We start from the raw sequence: 22,220 nt of genomic DNA on the forward strand, positions 1-22,220 counted from the left end.
GCCCCAACGCTGACATAAAGACAACATAAGCTCTAACTAATTCTCGGAGACCATTCATCGTGCGGGCCATAAGGACCGCGTCATCCGCATTTGTCAGCACAGGGATATCAATACCCTTCACCTTCGGGACATCCCTGCAGTGTTCCATCAGAAAATCGGTCAGTCCATTAGTATATAGAAGGAACAAGGTAGGGGCCAAGACACACCCCTGGCGCACACCCCTTGAAAGCTTGAATGCCTCCGAACATTCCCCATTTGGGCCCACCCTCACATTTGCTACTGTCCATGAATGGAGATATCGGAGAAGCACTACAATAATAGGGTCCAACCCTAACTGAATTAGCCTCTCCCATAATAAAGACCGGTTCACTTTATCAAAAGCACAGCTGAGGTCCATAAAAGCAAGATAAAGGGTACCTTTCCTGGCCTGCGTGTATTTGTCGATTATCATCAGTAAATTGAGATACTGTTCTTGCGTACCGAGACCTTCCCTGAAGCCATACTGTTCCCGACTTAAAATATCATTTCCTATCATCCAGGCCTCCAGACGCCCTAGGATAATCCGTCCCAGAATCTTCACAGAGGCATCCAGCAGTGAAATAGGGCGATAAGACTTAGGATCATTACGATCACCCTTTTTAAACACTGGGACTATGCATGCTAATCTCCAAGAGGCAGGGATGCCCACAGTTACGGCTGCATTGAGAACATTTAGGAGAATGGGTGCCCATAACTGAGGGTTAGCTTTATACAAATCCATCGGGATCGAGTCCGGGCCCGGAGCTTTATTATGCGCACAACTCTGTATCGCATCAATAACCTCCTGTAGTGAGAATCTGATTGCTAGGTTAGGAGCCACATCATACACACTCTCCCGTGTATTACTTATGGGGGTACCCTCAAATATATTACAGAAATGAGTTACCCAGGCCTCCGGGGCTATATTACATCCAAGGCCCTCGGAGGTTTCTGTTTCAAGGGAACCTCTATTCACCACCTTCCAAAACAGGCCGGGGTCTTTCAAAGCTGTAGCACGCTCTAACTCTTCCCAAGCTTTATCTTTATATTTTAGCTTACTATCCCTCAGGGTCCTTTTATACCTTATTCTCGCTTCTTTTACGAGAACCCAATCTCTAGGGTGGGTCTTGGTAGCCATCTTTAAATTTGCCCTTGCATCATAGCAGGCTTTATCGTACCAGCCACATTTACGTTTATTAGGGTGGTTGCCTACTACAAAAAGACAGTCTCTGACTGCTGCATATACTACTGTTATCGCATCTATAACAGTCATGGGATTTGGCGCTTCTGTCAGGAGTATTTCCATAAATAGATGTAGGTTGTCCCCCACAACCCTTCCCACAACTTTTTGGTGGTCTACTTGCTTCCACCCAAGCCGCTTACCCTGGTCCTTTGTCACCACCGTTACAGGCCTGCCTCGTCCCAGTAAGCGAAACGCCCCCAGGAGTTTAAAGGACAATATAAGGGGATTATGATCGCTAAAGCATTCGCCTAACACTTTACCTCCCATCACCAAGTCTCTCATAGGAGGGGACACAAAAATATAGTTGATGGTGGATCCAGACCCTCTTCCGACATAGGTTGGAAGTTGGTGAGTGCCTACTGCTTCAATATCATAGAAATTCAAGAGGCCCATCTCCCCGAGTTCCTTTAGTAGATCTCTGCCTCTGGATTCCTGCGGACCCAGCGCTGAATAGACCTCGCAGTCACGGATGAAGGGATTAACCACAGTACAGGACCGGCCCAACTTGGCATTAAAGTCCCCAGAGATGATGGCACGAAATTCCAATCCCACCTTCTCCATTCTATATTGCATAATCTTAAGAATGGAGAACAGGGCCCCAATTTGGCACCCCATATCCCACACAGCATTATAAAAGTTGACCAATAATACATTAAAATGATTGGAGAAGAGTACCCATACCAGCAATATACCTTGATGGTTACAGTTAATTTGGAAAGCACCCACTATCTTAGAGAGGCGAATTAGAGTAACCAGGCCACCTTTCGAGCGACCACCAAGAGACTGTACGGCTGGAATTGCATATCTGTCATACCCATCCCACACAGCCAGTCCCGTCGACCAAGTTTCCTGAAGCATGATAACATCATAGTTAGCCACACACCCAACCCATGCTTGATCAGATAGCTTAGTGTCATAGCCAGCAATATTCCATGAGATAAGATTACACTGTGGGGGTACCTCTTCTTGTATAGCCAGTGCCTTAGCGCATTGTCAATCCACCCCTTCCAGGGATAGGTTGCTGTTGGTTTTTCAACTACGTGCCTGCAGGCTGAATTGACCCAGGGGGTGGTTCCTACCAGATCCAGAAGAGACCCCAGTACACGCTCGCATGTGATCATAGAAATAGCCCAAGGGAACCATACCCATAGAACCTGCACTAGGGACAGGAGAGCGATGGCTAGAGAGAAGCCTTTTAGTCAAGGCGGGATATCTGACATTTATAATAATACAGTCGCCCTTCCCCATCTTGTTTTTAGGACCAACCCACCCAATTCTTCTGGCAAACAGGATATCCTTGAAGTCCTTACATGAAAAGTCACAATTTTTGCTCAGCCAATGTCCAACCTTATTTATGAGTTGGTTTGTAGACTCAGTTGCCCCATAAACAAGAGCAGGCACATTCGTCAGCACTACCACGTAGGGGGCACATGCAGGGGGGAGATCCAAGCAAGCCGGGGAAGGCCTGGCCGTTGGCTGGTTCAGATTGTCATTTCCAGACAGCAGTTGGCCACCCCCCCCAGCTGCCACAGAGTCCGTATCTGGCTGCCTATTGCAGCTAGACATATAAACTGGCCTCTCTGGCCTCAATGAAGGGGTTGGTGCAGTCGAAGCAGTTTCAGCACAGGCACCCTGACCCTCATTATTGACAGGATTCACCAAAAGGTGGGATGATTTTTCCATGGGCCCCAAGAGTCCTGCGGCTACCTCTGGGAAGGGCAACTCCTTACTGGCACAGGGATGCCTCATCAAGGCCCCACTTCTACCAACACCCTGGCTTCCTTGACCTCCTTGCGCACAAATCAGGGATACTGTTTTTTCTATGGCAGACAATTTCGCCACCATGGGAGACAAAAGCTCCTGAATAATCTCCTGAAATTTAGTCAGTATATTAGTTGTGTCGTGCCCAAAGTGCTGACCAGATGAAAAATCACTGCTCCCACCCTTAGGGAGCTCCAGGAGAGGTGTTTTTGTCTTTGGTATCAGTTTTTTTAAGGCTTTTCTTTTCCTCGGGGGAGGGCTACAATTTTCCACAGGAGAGGCCGGGGGAGAAGACAATAGAAGTCTTTTACTTCTTCTAGAGGGGCCATGGGACCCCAAATCCTCTGTTGACTCTGTTGGCTCAGCCTGAACAGGCTCAGTATCAGCCATACCAGCACCTTGCCCTATCCCCAGAAAGTCCACCTCCACAGCCACGGCCTCACAAAGGCCGTTTTCTGTTGGGGCCTGGTGCCAATCTTCCAATTCCATGGATAACCTCCTCTCTGCCAAATCAATTTCTTTTGTAACAACCCCAACCGCTCTTGCAAGAAAGGATTCTAATGTGGTGGCGCCATAGCCCTGTCTGCTGCTTCCGCCTCCCCCCCCTGAGGCCCAGATAGGGTTCCTTTTTTCCTACCCATATTCACAATGGTGAGAACAATGCAGCAGCGGGGCAACAAACAAGATGGTACTAAATAGGCTTTTAAAAGTCCACTAGCAGCAAAAAAGAGACACCAAAATATGTATCAGGTAATTGAAATGGATTTAGGCAGTCACTCCTTACTGTAAGCGAAAGAGGGGTGGCCCAGCCCAGCCTCTTTCGGACGATGACAGGCGCAGGACGGGCCCGCCCTTGGCCCGGGCTTTGCCCGGGCGCCGCCCGCGCGCGTCCCGCGAGGCGGGACCGCTGGCGAAAGTTTAAAGGGCTCCTGCCCTAACTAGATTGAGTGCCGCCTCCTGCCGCCACAAACAGCGCGTCCCGCGAGGCGGGAGCGCTGGCGAAAGTTTAAAGGGCTCCTGCCCTAACTGGATTGGCTGCCGCCTCCTGCTGCCACCAACAGCGCGTCCCGCGCTGGAGAAAGTTTAAAGGGCTCCTGCCCTGACTAGATTGAGTGCCGCCTCCTGCCGCCACCAACAACGCGTCCCGCGAGGCGAGAGCGCTGGCGAAAGTTTAAAGGGCTCCTGCCCTAACTGGATTGGCTGCCGCCTCCTGCCGCCACCAACAGCGCGTCCCGCGCTGGAGAAAGTTTAAAGGGCTCCTGCCCTGACTAGATTGAGTGCCGCCTCCTGCCACCACCAACAGCGCGTCCCGCGAGGCGGGAGCGCTGGCGAACGTTTAAAGGGCTCCTGCCCTAACTGGATTGGCTGCCGCCTCCTGCCGCCACCAACAGCGTGTCCCGCGCTGGAGAAAGTTTAAAGGGCTCCTGCCCTGACTAGATTGAGTGCCGCCTCCTGCCGCCACCAACAGCGCATCCCACGAGGCGGGAGCGCTGGCGAAAGTTTAAAGGGCTCCTGCCCTAACTGGATTGGCTGCCGCCTCCTGCCGCCACCAACAGCGCGTCCCGCGCTGGAGAAAGTTTAAAGGGCTCCTGCCCTGACTAGATTGAGTGCAGCCTCCTGCCGCCACCACCAGCGCGTCCCACCAGAGTAATTAATTGCCCAGCTGGGTAGTTGAACGCATGATTCATAGTAAAGGCTGACTTAGTAAATTACTGCAAAACCAAATGTATACAAAGGAGTGCAAATATGGCTAATTAATATTATATGTACATACATGGCCTTTTCAACCATATGACTGAGTATGGGTGACAATAGGGATTTGTGTATTCCTCCTAGACAGCCACACACAATAGGAAGCATAGTCATATGGCCAAGAGATAGACTGCATGCACCAAATGGCTAAGGCAAGAAAATTCCAACTTTATAAAAGTGGCATTTTCAGAATTTCAATTTACAATCTGACTTCACCATAAGTTACATTTTTAAATTGTGATTCCAGACATACCAAACACAAAGCAGTTACCTGTTACCATTTGAAAATTAGACTTATAAAATGTAATAAGGTAATTCCAATGTTGCATTATGGGAGCGGTAGGCCTCGCAGTGGTGGAAGCAAATTTAAGAGTGTTTCCCTAACAGGACATGTAAAACTTGAAAGTACCTGTCCAACTTTTCAAATGCATTGCACCTTGCCCTCTGGGATTTCCAGGACCTACCCTGAAATGATGTACATGTATTAAAAGGAAGGCTTGGGCATAGCAAGTGATGTAATTTGCCAGTTCAACATGGCAGTTTAAAACTGCACACAGACTCTGCAATGGCAGGCCTGAGATATGTTTAAAAGGCTACTTGAGTGGGTGGCTCAATCAGTGCAGGAGGCCCCCTAGTAGCATTTAATTTACCGGCCCTAGGCACAAGTAGTGCCACTTTACTGGGGGTTTACAATTACATTAAATATGCCAATTGAGTTTAAGACAGTGTTGCCATATTTTAGGGAAAGAGCACAAGCATTTTAGCACTGGTTATCTGTGGTAAAATATGAACAGTACTAAGGCCAGCAAAAACAAAGTCATCAAAAACAGGAAGTCTGAAGTCAAAAAGTTAGGGGAAAACCACACGAAGGATGCCAAGGCCAACAGCTCAGATTTGTTAAAAGGGGTGCTGGACCCCACATGGGCCCTTTTTTGCTTAATTCCAAACTAAAATCTGGTCCCTGGTCCTCCTAACCCACCTACTTAACTGGCATGGCTAACCACTCATGCAATGACACTACACTCAAATCTCATTTCCAAGCATAGCGTTTAAGAGCTACATCGAGCTGCCTCTTTAGTCACTGGTCAGGTGTGAAAAGACTGTCTCCCTAAAGTCTTGGACATTTATGAGATTTTCCCTTGACAGGAACTGTCCCCTGTAACTACTGAATTTTAAGAGTCCATTCTGATCCGGTATAGGTTTTAGTTCCTTGTCACTGCAAAACTTCTTCCCTTATGGAGCCTCACCTCAAGTTAGGATTTGATCTAAGCCCATGTGAATCTTTTTTCGAAGAGTGAGCCTATACCTCCAGTCACCATCATCATCCATCCCCTCTTGTCTTGGCCTAAAAAGAAGGTATAATTTCAAGATCTCCCTCAGCTACTCCACGTTACTCAATCACTAGAAGGCAGCAGAAGTCAATGTTTTGTTGGCTCTGCCTCAGTTTTTGCCTGACAAGAAGGTGCCAGAGCACCCCTTCTTAGGAATGCAAACACAGCATGGATTCAAAAGCACACCAACACTATCTAGAGGAAAATGAAAGTATCACACAATTAGGCTGTTCACATCACCCTGGCTTTGTATATTACTCCTGGATTCCAACACATCCCTGCCTACAGAACCAGTTCCTAAAATCAGAGTTTGTTCACTGGGCCAAGTGGTGATACACTGGGTGGGGCCTGATGGCAGGATGCAGTAATAACAATAATAATAACTTTTGAAAATACTTTTTCATACCAAACCCATGACATTTCTAAGCACTGTAAATGGCAAATGTTACTTACACAATATAATGCTGACTGTCAGAAAGGCAGGCGGCTGACTGCATTGCCAGGTACCAGATTAGGTCATGTTTCAGCAGTAAGGTTCAAATCACTAAGTTATTCCGCCTCTTTAGGAATAAAATTCAAACTTTATTTATTAGATTTCCACAAAGATGTAAAACAACCACAAAAAGAGGCAAACAGTTTTGGAGAGGCAACTGTGTTATTGCAATCTGTTACGAGTAATTGAAATCGGTGTCTTTCCTCCTCTTGTGCCATTGTAGTTTAACAAAAAAAACTTAGTTTCGATCTCAAAATGGCTGCCAAACAGAATCAAATAGTATACCGCCACCCTTTCATGCACCGGTTGCCCCTGTGAAAAATTATCCTACGGAAATACAAGACGTCAAGTTAAAATGAATGTTTTACCAGTTACATTTTCCACAAGGAGACCAACCATAAAATACCTGCAAATTGGATTAAGGTTCCCTTGTAAATTCACAGCATTGCACTTCCAGTGTGCTGATAAGAGAAAAATAAATTGCTCTGCAAAACCTCTGAATGTTGCTGTTAGTTCAAAGAATGCATCCACTTCGGTTCCTCCTTTAAGTAGTTTTCATTTGTGTTAGCTCTCTGGAAATAACATCATATTCGAAATATATCATCAGCTACTTAATTCAATGCAAGCCTTTTCTCGCAGCTCGGTTACTGTGGAGAGAAATTAAAATGCAGCATGTATTGTGCTGTCTCTGTACCACTGTTATGAGCAGAAAATATTAACATTTTCTTTCTGTTACTCAGTTAAACAAAGGACATTTTTTTTTTTTTTTTTATGTTTGCAATTTGCATCCTATCTGTTTGCTGTCACCTGCATCTCTTTCGTAAACGAATGGTTTAGTACATATCCGCTGTCAGCCTGCAAGTCTGGAAGTCTGACTACTGTGTTCAAGTAATCTGCATAAGAGTTTTAAAAAAAGTTTTCCTGATTTTGGTTCGGTATGGCAGGTTTCCTGGAGATCCATCAAGCGGGGTACAAAAAAAGGGAGGGGGGCACTTTAAAAAAGTGACATCTACCACTTCAACCCCTATTGGATTATTCGTTCTACGATAAAGAAAACATGGCTGAACCGAATTACCTCCCCAGACGAATCTGCATGAAACTTGCCATGCCGGACCCACATCAGTTCAACTTAAAAAAAAAAAAGTTTATGCAGATTTGGCAAACGGCACCAAGTTATTATGAAAGCAAAAAACAGATTTGTAATTGAAACTCTTACTTAACCATAACTACACGTGGGCCCTTGAAATATATTCATAGCCAAAACAGAGGCTGAAGGGATTGATTTATGCTACTAGTGTGAGTCGTTAGTGATAGATATCTAAGATCAAGCCCTACTCTCAGAAGAAGCAGAGAATCAATAACGAAGGCTATTGAAGAAGCATAGTTTGTAAATAAAATGTCAAACCATACTTGAATAACTGCAGTATTAAAATAAGTGTTCACCAGTGCTTTATATGGGCCAATACTCACTTAAGTACCAGCACTTCAGAATTTTCCACACATCGTATTGGAACTTCTCTACAGCCAGGGAGAGTAGTGGCACGCTGATGAACAGCATGGCAGGCTCGGGGTAGGTTTATCTACCAGGGCAAGATAGGTACAGCTCTGCTGCTGAGAAGGTTGTAGGCCCACCGATCCTCTGTGTAGGGGTAGTTCTTGCTGAAGACTCCACCACTCATTGATTCTAAGCACAGGGTCTAATTAGGCCCTGCGCAGTCAATCACACTATGGATCTGATTTAGATCTAGGTGGAGGGGAATACTCGTTCACAAATGTGACGGATATCCCATCCACCGTATTATGATCCCATTACATTATATGGAGATCATTATTACGGCAGACGGGATATCTGTTACGTTTTTGACAGAGTATTCCCCTCCACCAATATCTAAATCAGGCCCTATTTGTCTTGTGCCAGAAAGTGTGTCCTGAAGAAAATTGATGAGGGTGACTTACTGTGGCCAGGTCGAGTTGGCAAGGCTGTGAACTAAGCCAGCAGTAGCAGGTGTGACTGGAAGGAGCGCAAGGGAGCCTTCTTCACCTTCCGGAATGAACATTTTGTAAAACAGAAACATATAATCTGGCATCTAAAATTAATGTGTTTGTAAAACTTAAACCTATTAAACATATTCAATGCACCGAATGTGCGAGTGCCTGTGCTGTGTGCTTGCTGACATGAGGTGTGTGCGTTTGTCTCCAGTGCCCAAAGCTATCAAAATGCTGTCAGTTTCGCCCCCCAGCCTGCAAACCCAGCTTTGCAAATCCTTTATGATCATTCTGCAGGCAACAAGCTACAAAGGTAAGGAAGCAGAGGGGGCAGCCAGTGCAAGTTTGACCAGTGGAACTGGTTGGGCGATGAGTGGGAACTGATCGCCCTGGTACCATTATCATGGGGAAGAGAAGTCACAATACAGATCATGAATCAGTGGCGTGGGTGTTGCCATTAAGGCAGATGAATGACCATGACATTTTTAAAGAAGGAAGTGAATTATCTAAAAGGAAAATGGTTGAGCTAGTGTGGATGCAGATGGAATTTGCCTTGTGGCCTGGTGAGTGTTGCCCGTTGGAATAAAACTTTCCTGTTAGCCCTTTGTTGCACCAAGCCTCTCTTTGCCTAGCTAGCACAAGCCAGACAATGCTGGACAACCGGCCCTTCATGCTATCCATGCAGCACATGCTAAATGCTGTAAAAGTGAGTGGTGCACTTTTTGGTACAGCTTGCATACAATTCACTGATTTTGCTGTATTTACAACGGAAGTAGGCCCGCATTGTGACTGCACCTGTGCACTGAAGTAAAAAGCAGCTAGCATTGTGCTGTTATAAGCAAATGTGCACACACAGCATTGGACATGGCAGGCATATACTTATATGCTAAAATCTGTTACTCTGATTGTGCTCAGTGTGTATGTGAACTCTGCCATGCTGGGGAGTGATATGTCTCTGGAGAAATCCCACCTGATTACATTAGGTTCGCCTCTTGATCCTGCTCCAATAGATATTCTATCGAAGTGTGGCGATGAAATGTTGTTGGGGTTAATAGACTATATACTCTATCACTGACGATCAAGCATGTACCTCAAGTATGGAAACATGCAAACGTTGACCCCCTACTGAAGAAGCCCGTGCTAGATCTCAAGGCAGTTGAGAACTACAGGCCTACATCTCTACTCCCTGGGCCGAGCAAGATCTTGGAGAAGATTATTAACTGAAATATATCAGTATTTCTGGAATCCAGTAATATCTGCCACCCAATTCAAACAGGGTTTGTGATGGTCATAGTAAAGAAATTGCACTTTCTGTTCTGTTGATCTTAAGTTGGACCTTGATCAAGGAGGCTCAGCGGCACTCATACTCCTCGGTCTGAGTGCTGCTTTCAGTGTGGTTTATCATGTTATTCTACTGCAATGCCTGGAAGAAATTGGCATTATTGGAAACGCCTTAAAATGGCTCACTTCCTTTTTGGATGAGGGAGACTTCCAAGTGACAGAGGGATCATTTTACTCCACTATGCATAAGATGTGGAGTCCCATAGGGCTCGTCACTGAGCCCCACACTTTTCAATATTTATGTCTGTCCATTATAAAACATCATCAGTGACTTTGGGTTTACGATGGTGTCATACGTCCACTATACACAGCTGGTAGCCATGCTGACCCCTGATACCATTGCCAATTTGACAAAACGTAACAGTTGTTTGGAGAAGGTATCCAAATGGGTGGCAGACAGCTGCCTAAAGTTGAACAGAGAGATAACCTGAGGTGATGGTGGTAGGTAACAACCCATCCCTCTGGCAACATATCAGCTGGCCCATGATGACAGGGGGACGTCCAGTACCGAAAAAAAGTGGTGAAGAGCTCGACAATGGCAATTCACTCTATTTACGTAGTTCCAAGGCAGTAATAAGGAAACTTCAAATCATTCAGAATGCCACAGCCCAGACACTATTAGGGATTCCAAAATCACAGTCAGCAGGGAGACAATTAAAGCTTTCCATTGGCTGCCCATAAGCAGTAGAGTACAGTTTAAGGCACTCTGCCTGGTACATCGGGCCAAACATAACATGGGCCCAAAAGTTCTCCACCAATTGATCACCTTATCAACCCAATAGGGTCCTTAGATCTGGCAAGCTTGATCTCTTAGCTATGCCCAGGATAATTAGAGCTAGGTGTGGGGGTCGATTGTTTTCATATCTTACCTCTAAGCTCTGTAACTCGTTGCCTCTCAAGCTGAGAAGTGAAAACAATTTCCTGCACTTTAGGAAGCAGCCAAAATCCTATCTTTTCCCATAATTTGTGTACTTTTTCTTTACACTGTCCTTCCTTGAGCGCTGCGAAGCCCGGTTCTGGGTAGCCATGTGCTTTATAAATTTGATGAATTGAATTATTATTCCAGTGCTGTACATTTGGCCAGTGCATAATGCAACAAGTGAGTTCCATTCCACAGAGCAGGATAGATGGGAAAGGGAGAGAGGGAAATGTGTACCCCACACCCACTTCTAACACCGTTGTTTCTAGGAGGCCCTAATCAGATAGTCAGTCCAAGGTAGAGGGAAAGAAGGAAGAGGGACAGAAAGTCGACAGGAGAGAGTAAGATGCACCTTGAATAATAAGAGGCAGGGGAGAGAGATACAGGTAACAGAGGTATCAAGGAGAAGAGGGAAAGCTGAGGAGTGGGGAAAGGGGTCAGACATGGAAGAGACAAAAAGTGCAAAGAAATAAGAGGCTGGGTGTGAAAGGAGGATGAGATATGGGAGGAACAGGCCAAATAAAATATAGTGGACAAATTAGAGAATGAATGGAAAGAGAGTAAAAGGAAAGTGATACATTTTAAGCACTATGTTGGCAATGTGAATGAGAGAAACTGGAAAAGGAAATAGTCGTAGTAGAGCCTGAGAGAAGCTTGACAAACGTTAGAATATCACAGATATTACATAATGTAATGAACATAGCCACCTCTAGCAAAGTATGGTGGGCAAGAATTCTGAACAATATTAAATGTATTCTGTTTCATAATAAATGGCACAAGCCTAGCACATTTGATTCAATACCATTTTAGCATAGTAATTGCTTGTAAGATGCACGTTATTTACTTTGCTCCTTTACATCTAGCACTCTGGATTCACACTTCTAAAGACTGTAAATATACATTACGATTACCCAATTTTGAGGGTACTTAACTTACCGGCTTTTGAATTTGAGCCTATAAAATGTTTGGAACTTAAGCCCACCTCTAGCTCTGCCCAATCTCTATGGCACATTTCGGTGACTACTTGCACTTTTTTTTCCAATTTAAAGCACTGGTATTCACTGCAATGTCCAAAAAGCAAAATACGCTAACTTTCTAATAACCACCCTTCATAAAAACCAAGTGATACAACTAGAGGAAGAAAGGAGGTTTGGAATGCAGATGAGAAAATGATTACATTGTAAAGCCTCACTTTACAGGTGTCAGCTGGGACCAAGCTTCAGTATTTATGTCTGTCCATTATAAAACATCATCAGTGCCTTTGGGTTCACAATTGTGTCATACGCCCACGAAACACAGCTAGTAGCCATGCTGTCCCCTGATACCATCATCGCCATTTCGACAAAACGTAACAGTTGTTTGGAGAAGGCATCAAAATTGATGGCGGGCAACTGACTAAAGTTAAACAGAGAGAAAACCTGAGGAGATGATGTTAGGTAACAACCCATCCCTCTGGCAACATATCAGCTGTCCCACAGTGATAGGGGAATGGCCAAAACCAAAATAAAGAGGTGAAGAGCTTAGACTTTACCCTAGACACTCAGCTCTATATGGGCCCGCAGGTGAACAAGATAGCTGGTACCTGCTTCTGTCTACTAAGAGCACTTAGGAAAACCCTTAGATGGCTTCCAGCTGATTCCAGAAGAATCGTGATCCAGGGTCTGATCCTATCATGCCTTGACTATTGCAATTCACTCTATTTACGTAGTTCCAAGGCAGTGATAAGGAACTTCAAATCATTCAGAATGCCGCAGCCCAGACACTATTAGGGATTCCAAAATCAAGGTCAGCCAGGGAGACACTTAGGGGCAGATTTATGGAAAGTGGCGCTGAACCGATTGCAGCACCACTTTTCCTGCGCCCCTTAGCACCCCCCTACCGCCACCATGTGTGCGCCTTATTTAAAATACAGCGCACCATTGCACAGGGTAGGGGGCAATAGCATAATTTTTCATGACGCTATTGATGTACTCTGTAGGAGTAGCACCAAAATATTGGGCCTACTCCTGCACAGTACATAGGGCCCTATGCTAAAGAATGGAAGCCCTCTTTTAATGCCTGCTCTTGAGCAGGCTTTAAAAGTGCTGTAAACAATGGTGCAAAGATATTTCATAGATTTCCTTACACATTTTTCCAGCTCACCTAACAGGGGAATGCCCCCTTTGCATACATTAGGCCTGTCACAGGCATAAGGTAGCGCAAAGGGTTACAGAGTGGCGCAATGCATACCTTGCACCATCCTGTAAATACGGCGTTGGGATTTCGGCCTCGTTGGGCCACATTAACGGCAAAAATAATGATGTTAATGTGGAGAAAGGTGACGCTAGGGCATTATAAATATGCCCCTTGAAGTTCTCCATTGGCAGCCCATAAGCAGTAGAGTCCAATTTAAGGCACTGCCCCATATACATCGGGCCAAACATAACGCAGGCCCAAAAGTTCTCCACAAATTAATCACACCTTTTTAACCCAACAGGGTCCTTAGATCCTGCGATCTTGGGGCCAGAAGTAGGAAGCAGTTTGCATGTCGCAAACAGCGAATCTCGCTGTTTGCGACATGCCAAATGCACTTTGCAATGCACAAAACCCGTTTTGCGATTCGGTAACCTGGTTACCGACTCGCAAAACGGGTTTGCGAGTCGCAATTAGGAAGGGGTGTCCCCTTCCTAATTGTGAGTTGCAGTGCAATGCAGGATTGCTTTGTGACTGAGAACACGGTCGCAAACCAATCGCAGTTTGCACCCTTTTGAAACGGATGCTAACCCATTCGCAAAAGGGAAGGGGTCTTTGGAAATTAAGCTCACCTCTAGCTCCACCCAATCTCCATGGCACATTTGGGTGACTACTTGCACTTACTTTTTCCAATTTAAAACACTGGTATTCACTGCAATGTCCAAAAAGCAAAAATATGTTAACTTTCTTAATAACCATCCTTCATAGAAACGAAGTGATGCAACTAGAGAAAGCAAGTAGGGTTGGAATGCTGCTGAGAAAATCATTGCAAGCACCACTTTCCAAGTGTCAACTGGAACCAAGCTCTGTGGTCTGGACAGTGGAAGGAATATATTTGTCTGACACTCTATGGACATTTCTCACAGTGAACTCAGCTGTCTGAAGCAAACCGGAAAAAGTCAAAATACAAAAATGGGAAGATTAGTAAAGAAATGGAAGCAGCTTGACAAGAACAAACTGCAGGGAACTTTGTGTATTATCTGAATCAATATGTGTATTGCTCAAGAAAATGTTCCCCTTTTTTACGGGCGAGCAGAAATTGTTCCGTCCCGTACTGTAATCTCTCTTTGGGCTTCAAACCACACCCATGTCACATCAGTTTCTTTCTTTGGTGCGTGAGCTTACCTTTTAAAATCTGCTTCCTTTCATTACTGAAAGGCATGCATAAGCCATGCCTTTCCCAGTGTTTAGCCTGCCTCGAGCCCAGCAACAAGTACTGAAAACTTACGAGGCTCCATGTTTTCTGTCCAGTTTCTGTGCTACTTTTTCTCTTTTTTCACAGTGCAATCTCGCTGGACAAAAGTCAAGGGCTTTGCATGACGTCGACCCTATAACAAAGTTAATTGTACTTTTGCCGCTTATATGAATAATTGCACTTTTGCCAATAGGTTTCACTATGAGTGAACTTTTATTTCCCTTTGTGTGTCTGCTTTGCACTGAGGGTGGTCATCAATTTGCTTGTGTGAAACTTTTACTTTTGAGTTTATATGGCAAGAAAAGTCCAGTTAGTTATGTGAAACTGTTTTATTTTTATTTCCAATTTATGTGGCAAGAAAAGTCCGGTTAGGAGTTTACAATGCTAATTACTCTAGCTCAAGCAAACGCGAGACCGGTTGCATTGCAAATGCTTGTTTTGTAAATGCTTGTCACTTGATGCTTGAGAACCCATGTAAAACATACATTCTTCCGTGTTAGGGTGCTTGCTGCTCTTGTAGAATTTTCTTAATTTTTGAAGTCTGCTGTTAATGCCGGACTACATCAGGACTGCACAACATTTCCTTTTTCCAGGAGGAAACCTGCAATCTCCACGGAACTGAAGCTGTTTGGTCTATCTTCTTGTAATAGCCGCATATGAGACAAAGCCTTCTCAGTCACAGCTGTATTTGTTGTGTCTTTATCCACACTTCAGCCTCCTAATGTAGGTACAGTAGAGGGCCCCACAATGTCTAAAGATGAAGGCAGGAGTAAGATAGCACCTGCTGGTAAGCTGATTTCTGAAATATCTTCAATGTTAGAAACAGATTTGCCATCATTGAAATAATGTTAAAGGCATGCTGACAGAAGCTGTTCTGCTTTCAACTCCTGATAAAGTGTCTCTCAGTCTTTCTCCCTTCTTCCTCATAATATTACTTCCTGTCTGGCTGTTTCTTTTCTGTCTGTTATTGACAATGACAGACCGCCACATGTCTCCCTCTTCAATTTTGATGGTCCCAAATCTGATTACTTGTCTCTTCTTCCTTTATAGCCCAACCTCCCCCATCTCACCTTTTTCCACACTTTTATTGCTCTGCCTAGGACATTCTCCCCCTTGCTCTCTTATTAACGGCACCCCAATCCATGAGTCCACCCCCTCTCTCTCTCACACGCACACACAAATAAGGAGGGAAAAGCAAGAATGTACACTTACATATAATTTCAAATTCCATTTGGTACATTAAGCCAGGCTACTTCAAAGATCTCAAGATCTATGCATTCACAAAAAACAATGTAAAGAATCAACCATGCAGCTGCAGAAAGGTGGTAAACCTCAAACAGAGACTCAAGACTTCTCTGTCTGCTTCAGTGGGTATGCAGTACAAATTAAACTCTTGAAACATTGATTAGATGTTAACATATAATATACTACTTTAATAAATTGTTGACCACTTAGGAGTGGGTGTGTTTGAAGAACATATCCATCATGATCCAGTTCTGATTTCTACTTGTATCTGATTTGGTAAAGAAGGCATACTTGTCAGGAGAGCAAGTGAAAGATAAATTACTTAATCTTAGGGTAAGGTGACCCTACTGATGAAACCTCTAAAGGAATTACCTTGATGTTAAAATTGAACCAACTTTGTATTGCCCTGAGCCTTATTGGAAAGATTCTCCTCAGGAAGCTTAAGCACCCCTGCTGGCTATGAGTACCATGGCTGGTTGGTACAATAGCTTAAAACAAATATTAGGACTTGGAAAATAAAGAATACTTATCACAAAGGGATCTCTCCTGTAAAGATAAACTTTATTTTCAAATATGATTTTAGATCTTACTATGAAGAGCATCTGTAGGCTTTAGTTTAGATGTGCAAAATGCCTTACGTGATGTAAATGTTTGTATTTTTTTGTTTGAACATCCAGCTTATAGTTGCATTAGACAAAAGGGATTAAAACAATGAAATGTAGGGCCAGATTGATCAAGGTTATGAGATGCCCTTGCACCAAACATGGGCGTCACAAAGGTGACGCAAAACCTAGTAAGATTTACCAAGCTGCGCAGGGCCACCTTGCACGGCCCTGCATGGCTTGATAAATCAGAAGACATGCATGTCAGTGCAAATTGCCCAGCGTTACTCTGCCCCAGGGAGGTGTTTCCATACATCCACCCATGGATTTTGGTACATTCCTAGATCTACCATTAGCGGTAAATCTGGTAATGTGTCAAAATGCCATGCCTCCACAGGTGAAAGAGGAAAATGTCACCAAGGATTGTTTTTCTGCAAGAAGGTGTCCCTTCCTACACAAAAACAATCCTAGGCTGCTGGTTGTGTGTCAGCGTAGGCTTAGAACAGGAATGTGCCATATCTTGACAGATATGGCTCATTCCTGCCCCCCTCTTTCATGCAACGCATGCTGCATTGCGCTACTTGAAAGTTTGATAAATATGGCCCGTAATGTATAGACATACATCCACTTATGTATTGCTGATGAGACTGTTACACCCAAATGTGTGCACTAATGTTTAGGGTTCAGTGTGAGGACTAAAGTGCTAGTCAAATCTCTGATGATAAATAGTAATATTTAGTCTTGTGCTTTGTGTTACTCTGAAACTACAATAGACAACGTTGGACCAGGCTCAGATCTTGCTAATTAAATGTTTCAGAGGAAAACTGAGACATTACATTGCAGGGATTTATTTGTTTTTGTCATGTTATGATACTAAGCCTATATATCTGTCTGAGTATACTTGTATATATATTTTGTCTTTTTTGTATTTTGTTTGTATATATTGTTGTGTATAAAGACTGGTTGATATTTAATGATATGCTGAGGTGCGGTTTTGTGGGGCAAATTGTGCATTCACTTAATTAACCTGTGCATAACCCTTTTATCTTGGGTGGGTCCAAATTGGGGTTGCATTGTGAGAAAACGAACAATTGATTTAACTCCGTTCTCTGACTGGGGATAAGTGTTTGAAAAGTTTCAGCACTTGTCCATCATCTTGTTGTGTAGCTTGGCATAAAAGCAGTCAGGCTTAACCTAGAGGCTCTGTGTTGAGTGTTTATGCAACACACGAACAGGAATAAAGTAAACACACAACACAAAAAGTTTTAAGTTTTAAATAATGCCTAAAAGATCAAAGCACCAACCATGGGGGATCTGATTGTGCAAGAGTAAAGCCAAATGTTAAGGCTGACCATGATGAAGCACTGTTAGGCTACCCAAGGTGGATTGACCCCCGTCTGTGCTTACTTTGGATATAAAAGTATTTTTGTAGAAATGTTAATGAGAAGGCAGGATGGAGTTGCAGGATGTAGCTGCTGAAGGCTCCATGAGGGTGTATATTTTTGGTGAGGGGCAGGATTTGTTGTTTTGGATAACAACTTAATGGGAGCAGGATAACTGGTTATGAACTTTCTGCGGATAGTTGAGCAGGTAACTCTGTCTTCTGTCGGTAGTTAGACCACTTTTTGGTGAAATGTTTTTCCAAATCCCACATTTTAGGGTAGTCATGAGCAGCACCTTCAGCACTACCACCAAGGGCACAGGACTGGAGGGGTGCCACTTCGGGGGCCAGGACTCCAGCAGAGGCCAGGTGCAAGGTTCAAGGTCTCCAGAGCTTGTTATGTCCCTGTAGCTCACACAGGAGGCTAGCCAAACAAGCCCTTAGAGTCACTTTGATTTAAGCAATAAGACAGGTCTCAAGCAGCACGGCAGTTCTCTTGTAGCAGCAGGGCAGCCCTCTTGTAGCAGCATGGTAGCCTTCTGGGGTGTCCAAGACAGTCTTTCTGATGTCAACCACAGGTCAGGAGTGTTCTGAAGAGTTGGTCTGAGGGTACAATATGTATACCTGCTGCCAGCCTTCAAAGCGGGTGAAACTTCTAGTTTATCCCCATATCTATTTCAGGAAAGTCCCTTCCTTTTTTCTGAGTGTGCTGGAAACATTACTTTGAAAGGTAAGCGGGGTGAGGGAAAACTCTGCACCACCCAACAGGTTGTCCCATCCTGCCAAAATGTAATCCCCCTTTGTCACACTGTCTGGGAGGAATGTGTAAAGGCCAAATGTCAAGCTATTCACAGTCATATGCCCCAGGACACAGGCTGTAGGCTGCAAATGGTTAGGACAAGAAATTGCCAACTTTCTAAAGTGGCATTTTCAGAATTGTGACTTCAACCCTGACTTTACCATTAAAAAGGATTAAAAATTATAATTATTTTGAGGCCAACATTCTACCTGTTCCCAATCAAAAGTAAGCTCCTATGAATTGTAATAAGATAACCCCATATTATCCTGTGGAAGAGGTAGACCTTACAGTAGTAAAAAATAAATGTAGGAGCTTTTTACTACCAGGGCGTGTAAAACTTAAAAAGACGCCCTACTTTTGAAATACTATTCTTCCTGTCCTATCGACCATTGAGAACATACCTTAGCAGTGACTTATATGTATTAAAAAGGAAGGTACAAGCATGGCAAAAGGTTTATTTTGTCAGGTTGAATTGTAGTTTAAAACTGCACCCAGACTATAATGTTAGGCTCAAAAAAAGCTTTAATGGGCTACGTTAGAGGGTGGTGCAAGATGCTTCAGTCACACTAGTGCAAAAAAACAATAAATGGACAGAATGCTGAACAATGTTAAACATTAACCCCCAGGACAGAGGTCTGGGCCTAAATCCATTGTTTGTTTGCTACTCATGCCATTCCAATTTAGACCCAGACATATGCAAATCAGTCTTGATCCAGTTCTCCTTGGGAACAGTCCGGACCGAATTGCCAGGCCAGGTCCTTGCTGGACCGGAAACAAGCATCCAGGGACCGGTTTTGGGGTATGACCCCTCATCAGCCAGGCTAGCTTGACTCCAGTGGCATGAGGAGCATGGTACAGACGCCTGGGCATACCCATCCCACTTAGGGCAACAAATGCAAAAAGAACAATTGATAGACAGAATACTGAACAATGTCAAGCAATACAGAGCTTACGCATACTTTGAGATACCTCTATCTTCTCAAGACCATAATGACTAGCTTGATGGTGCTCTACCCCACACAATATTACACATTAGGTTAGGTCCTCTGAGCAATAATGGTCCTACCTGGCCTTAATTGGCCACATATACACCGCATCCTGATGCAGGCACCTTGGCGGTAGCTGAGGTTCACCACTTATATGTTGAACTTACAACAATATATAGACTGTTAGTATAGTTTGTAATACAAACATTAAACACTAACCCAGCACATGTTGCCCCAGTGCAACTACATACAGTCACATCAGGCATTAACTCTGCGACTGTACATTTGATCATGGGTAGGGTACCCGCGAAACTGGAAGAAATTGTGTTTTGGTTTTACTAAAAAAAAAATGGCTGAAAGCCGTTTTTCCCCATTCGGGACCTGAAGATAAACATACAATTCTCACTATGGGCTTACATTCGGGAGGTTTCCCACAGTAGATAACTGCAATATTTGGGGCACGGTATTTGTCATGCTATATACTACCACACATGGTACACCAACACTTGACAATCTTCCGGGATGTGTTAACTTAAGTTTAAGGTGAATATGGACTGCCCCGCCCTGGATTTGGGGATGCAATTAATGGGCTATGCTGCCATTGTATCTTCAATAATATTAAGCAATCTTTAAGAGGAAGCAGTTGCACTAGCAGTGCACATGTGGCTGCGGAACGTTCCTGTACAAGGTCAAGAACGTGAGCTGCCAAAGATTAGCGCTGAGACCTACTCTAGTATTGGTCGGGATAGTCTGGGGGCCAGACATACTAAACCACAATTATAGAGTAAATCTAATAAGGACTCTACCAAGTAAGCCTTTCAGGGTTCTAAAAAATGCTGGGATAACAAAAACAAATGCCTAAAAAAAAGGGGAGAATCTCCACATTTGGAGACCCCTCAAAACAGCTATAGTCTTAGAAATAGGGCTAATATTTTAACTCCTGATAGATATCAATATACTTTTACATGCCAATACCGTTCCTTTCAGGCCTCACCGGTTAAACGCAGAGAGAGAGGTAGGTGGTCAGAACAGCAAACTGAGTATGTGAAACCGAGAAAGGAGTCACAACTCTTGTCAGAAGTTTCTGTCAAGAAAGAAGCGAAACTTCCCCAACAAAAAAACCTCAATCAAAAAATAAAATGTGGCAGCGATTGCTATACGAAATGCCACTTAGCATGAGAGCTTTTCTGAAGAGCAGGAAGGTGGCACTGGCCCTACTAGACAATGCGGCAGAGGTCAAAATAGTTCACTGGAATCTTCAAGAGCACCTGGAGGTGAAAGCAACTAACAACGAGTCGAAACAGTGGACATGCTTGTCTCCACATCCGATAGGGTATATAAACTAAAAATACAATTAGAGGGAGACATTGAGCGCACAATAGACACTATCTTTTGGGATTGTGTAGTTAACATTTATGATATTTTGTTGGCTAAAAAAGATTGGCCACCAGAATTTGTCTGTAATCTCCCATGTGGGGAAGAGGTAATTGAACCCTCTTTCTTGCCAATTGTTCCATGAGAGCTCAGGGAGGCTTGCCCTATTGACTGGGCATTGGCTCAGGCACCCACGTTATGTCACAATTTAGGGTGAGATAAAGACTCTCCCTATCATATAATACCAATTAGATCCCAACACAACCTTGACCCCAATATCAAATAATGCATGAAGGTATAGCACCTGGGAGGGAAATCCTCATATAGCTATAATACCAGGGCATAATTTGACCCTGAGTCTCACCAATGAACAACCCATTGTTCCCCGTAGCTAAAACAGACCATTCCTAAAGAATAGTCTTAGACTACAGACATTTAAATAGTCACACACGTGCATTTGCCATTCAAAATGCACACAGTACAGCACTTAATAATAGTATAGTGCGCAAAAATTATAATACAACCTTGGATATTTCCATTATATTTTTCTGCCAAAATATAGCACCTGAAAGTAGGGATTTAACAGGTTTTAGCACATTAGGCTCACAGAAAAAAATGCAGACTCCCGCGAGGGTTTGAAAACAGTCCAGGATTGTTTGCAGCTCGTGTTACTTCAATTTTACCCAACATTGACCCAGAGGCGTTCCTGTTTAGATGACATCTAATGTATGGATGATGAGTTCGTTCAACATGTAAGACAGGTGAGCCGCATTGTTGTGGGATTTGCTGAAATTAGGCTACAAATTCAATAAAAAAACAAAACAAAAATAGTCCTCCTTAGTGTCCTATTTTTGAGATGAAAACTATTAGAAGAAAGCAAGAGCCTAGCGCCCCAATTTTTAGTAAAATGCACACAATTGCAACCATCAAAAAGTACCATTCATTGTGCATGTAAATTGCATTTGAATTCCACACCTGAACAACGGTTTGCTCCCACAGAAACAAATCTGACTGCTGTTCAGATGGCTGTCATCAAAGAGAGACCTCTGGCCCAGGGGAAATGCATTATTATCGTATCTATGATCCCAGCCCTCAAGGCTGTCACAAAAGCCAGCGTACCTAACGCTATGGCACAACATCCACTTTAGATTCAATGGACAACGCCTCTGACAGCCACTGATGTTGATTATGTTTTTGACTCAAAATCACAAACTCAAGAATTTCTCCAATATGAACTAAAATACCCAGTTGTAGAAAACTCTTTGCCTCTTGAACATTATTAAACAATTATGTACACAGATAGTTCAGCCCAAACAGCAGTAGGCACTTAACATCAATACTCCGCCACTTGTGCGATTGTGAGTGGCCACATGAAGGATAGTGAATTACATCTGTAGCACACCTACACGCAGACCTTAGTGAATTGCACTGCTCAACTAGCAGATCTCAAGGCTGTTGATAGCAATAATCGTCTGTGATTCGTATTACTGTGTCCAGTACTTCAATGAATTCCTGCATTACTGTTGCCAGAATGGGTTCAGAGATTCAAAAGGCAACACCAT

This window comes from Pleurodeles waltl, chromosome 10 (assembly GCF_031143425.1).
Source record: "Pleurodeles waltl isolate 20211129_DDA chromosome 10, aPleWal1.hap1.20221129, whole genome shotgun sequence".
Lineage (NCBI taxonomy): Eukaryota > Metazoa > Chordata > Amphibia > Caudata > Salamandridae > Pleurodeles > Pleurodeles waltl.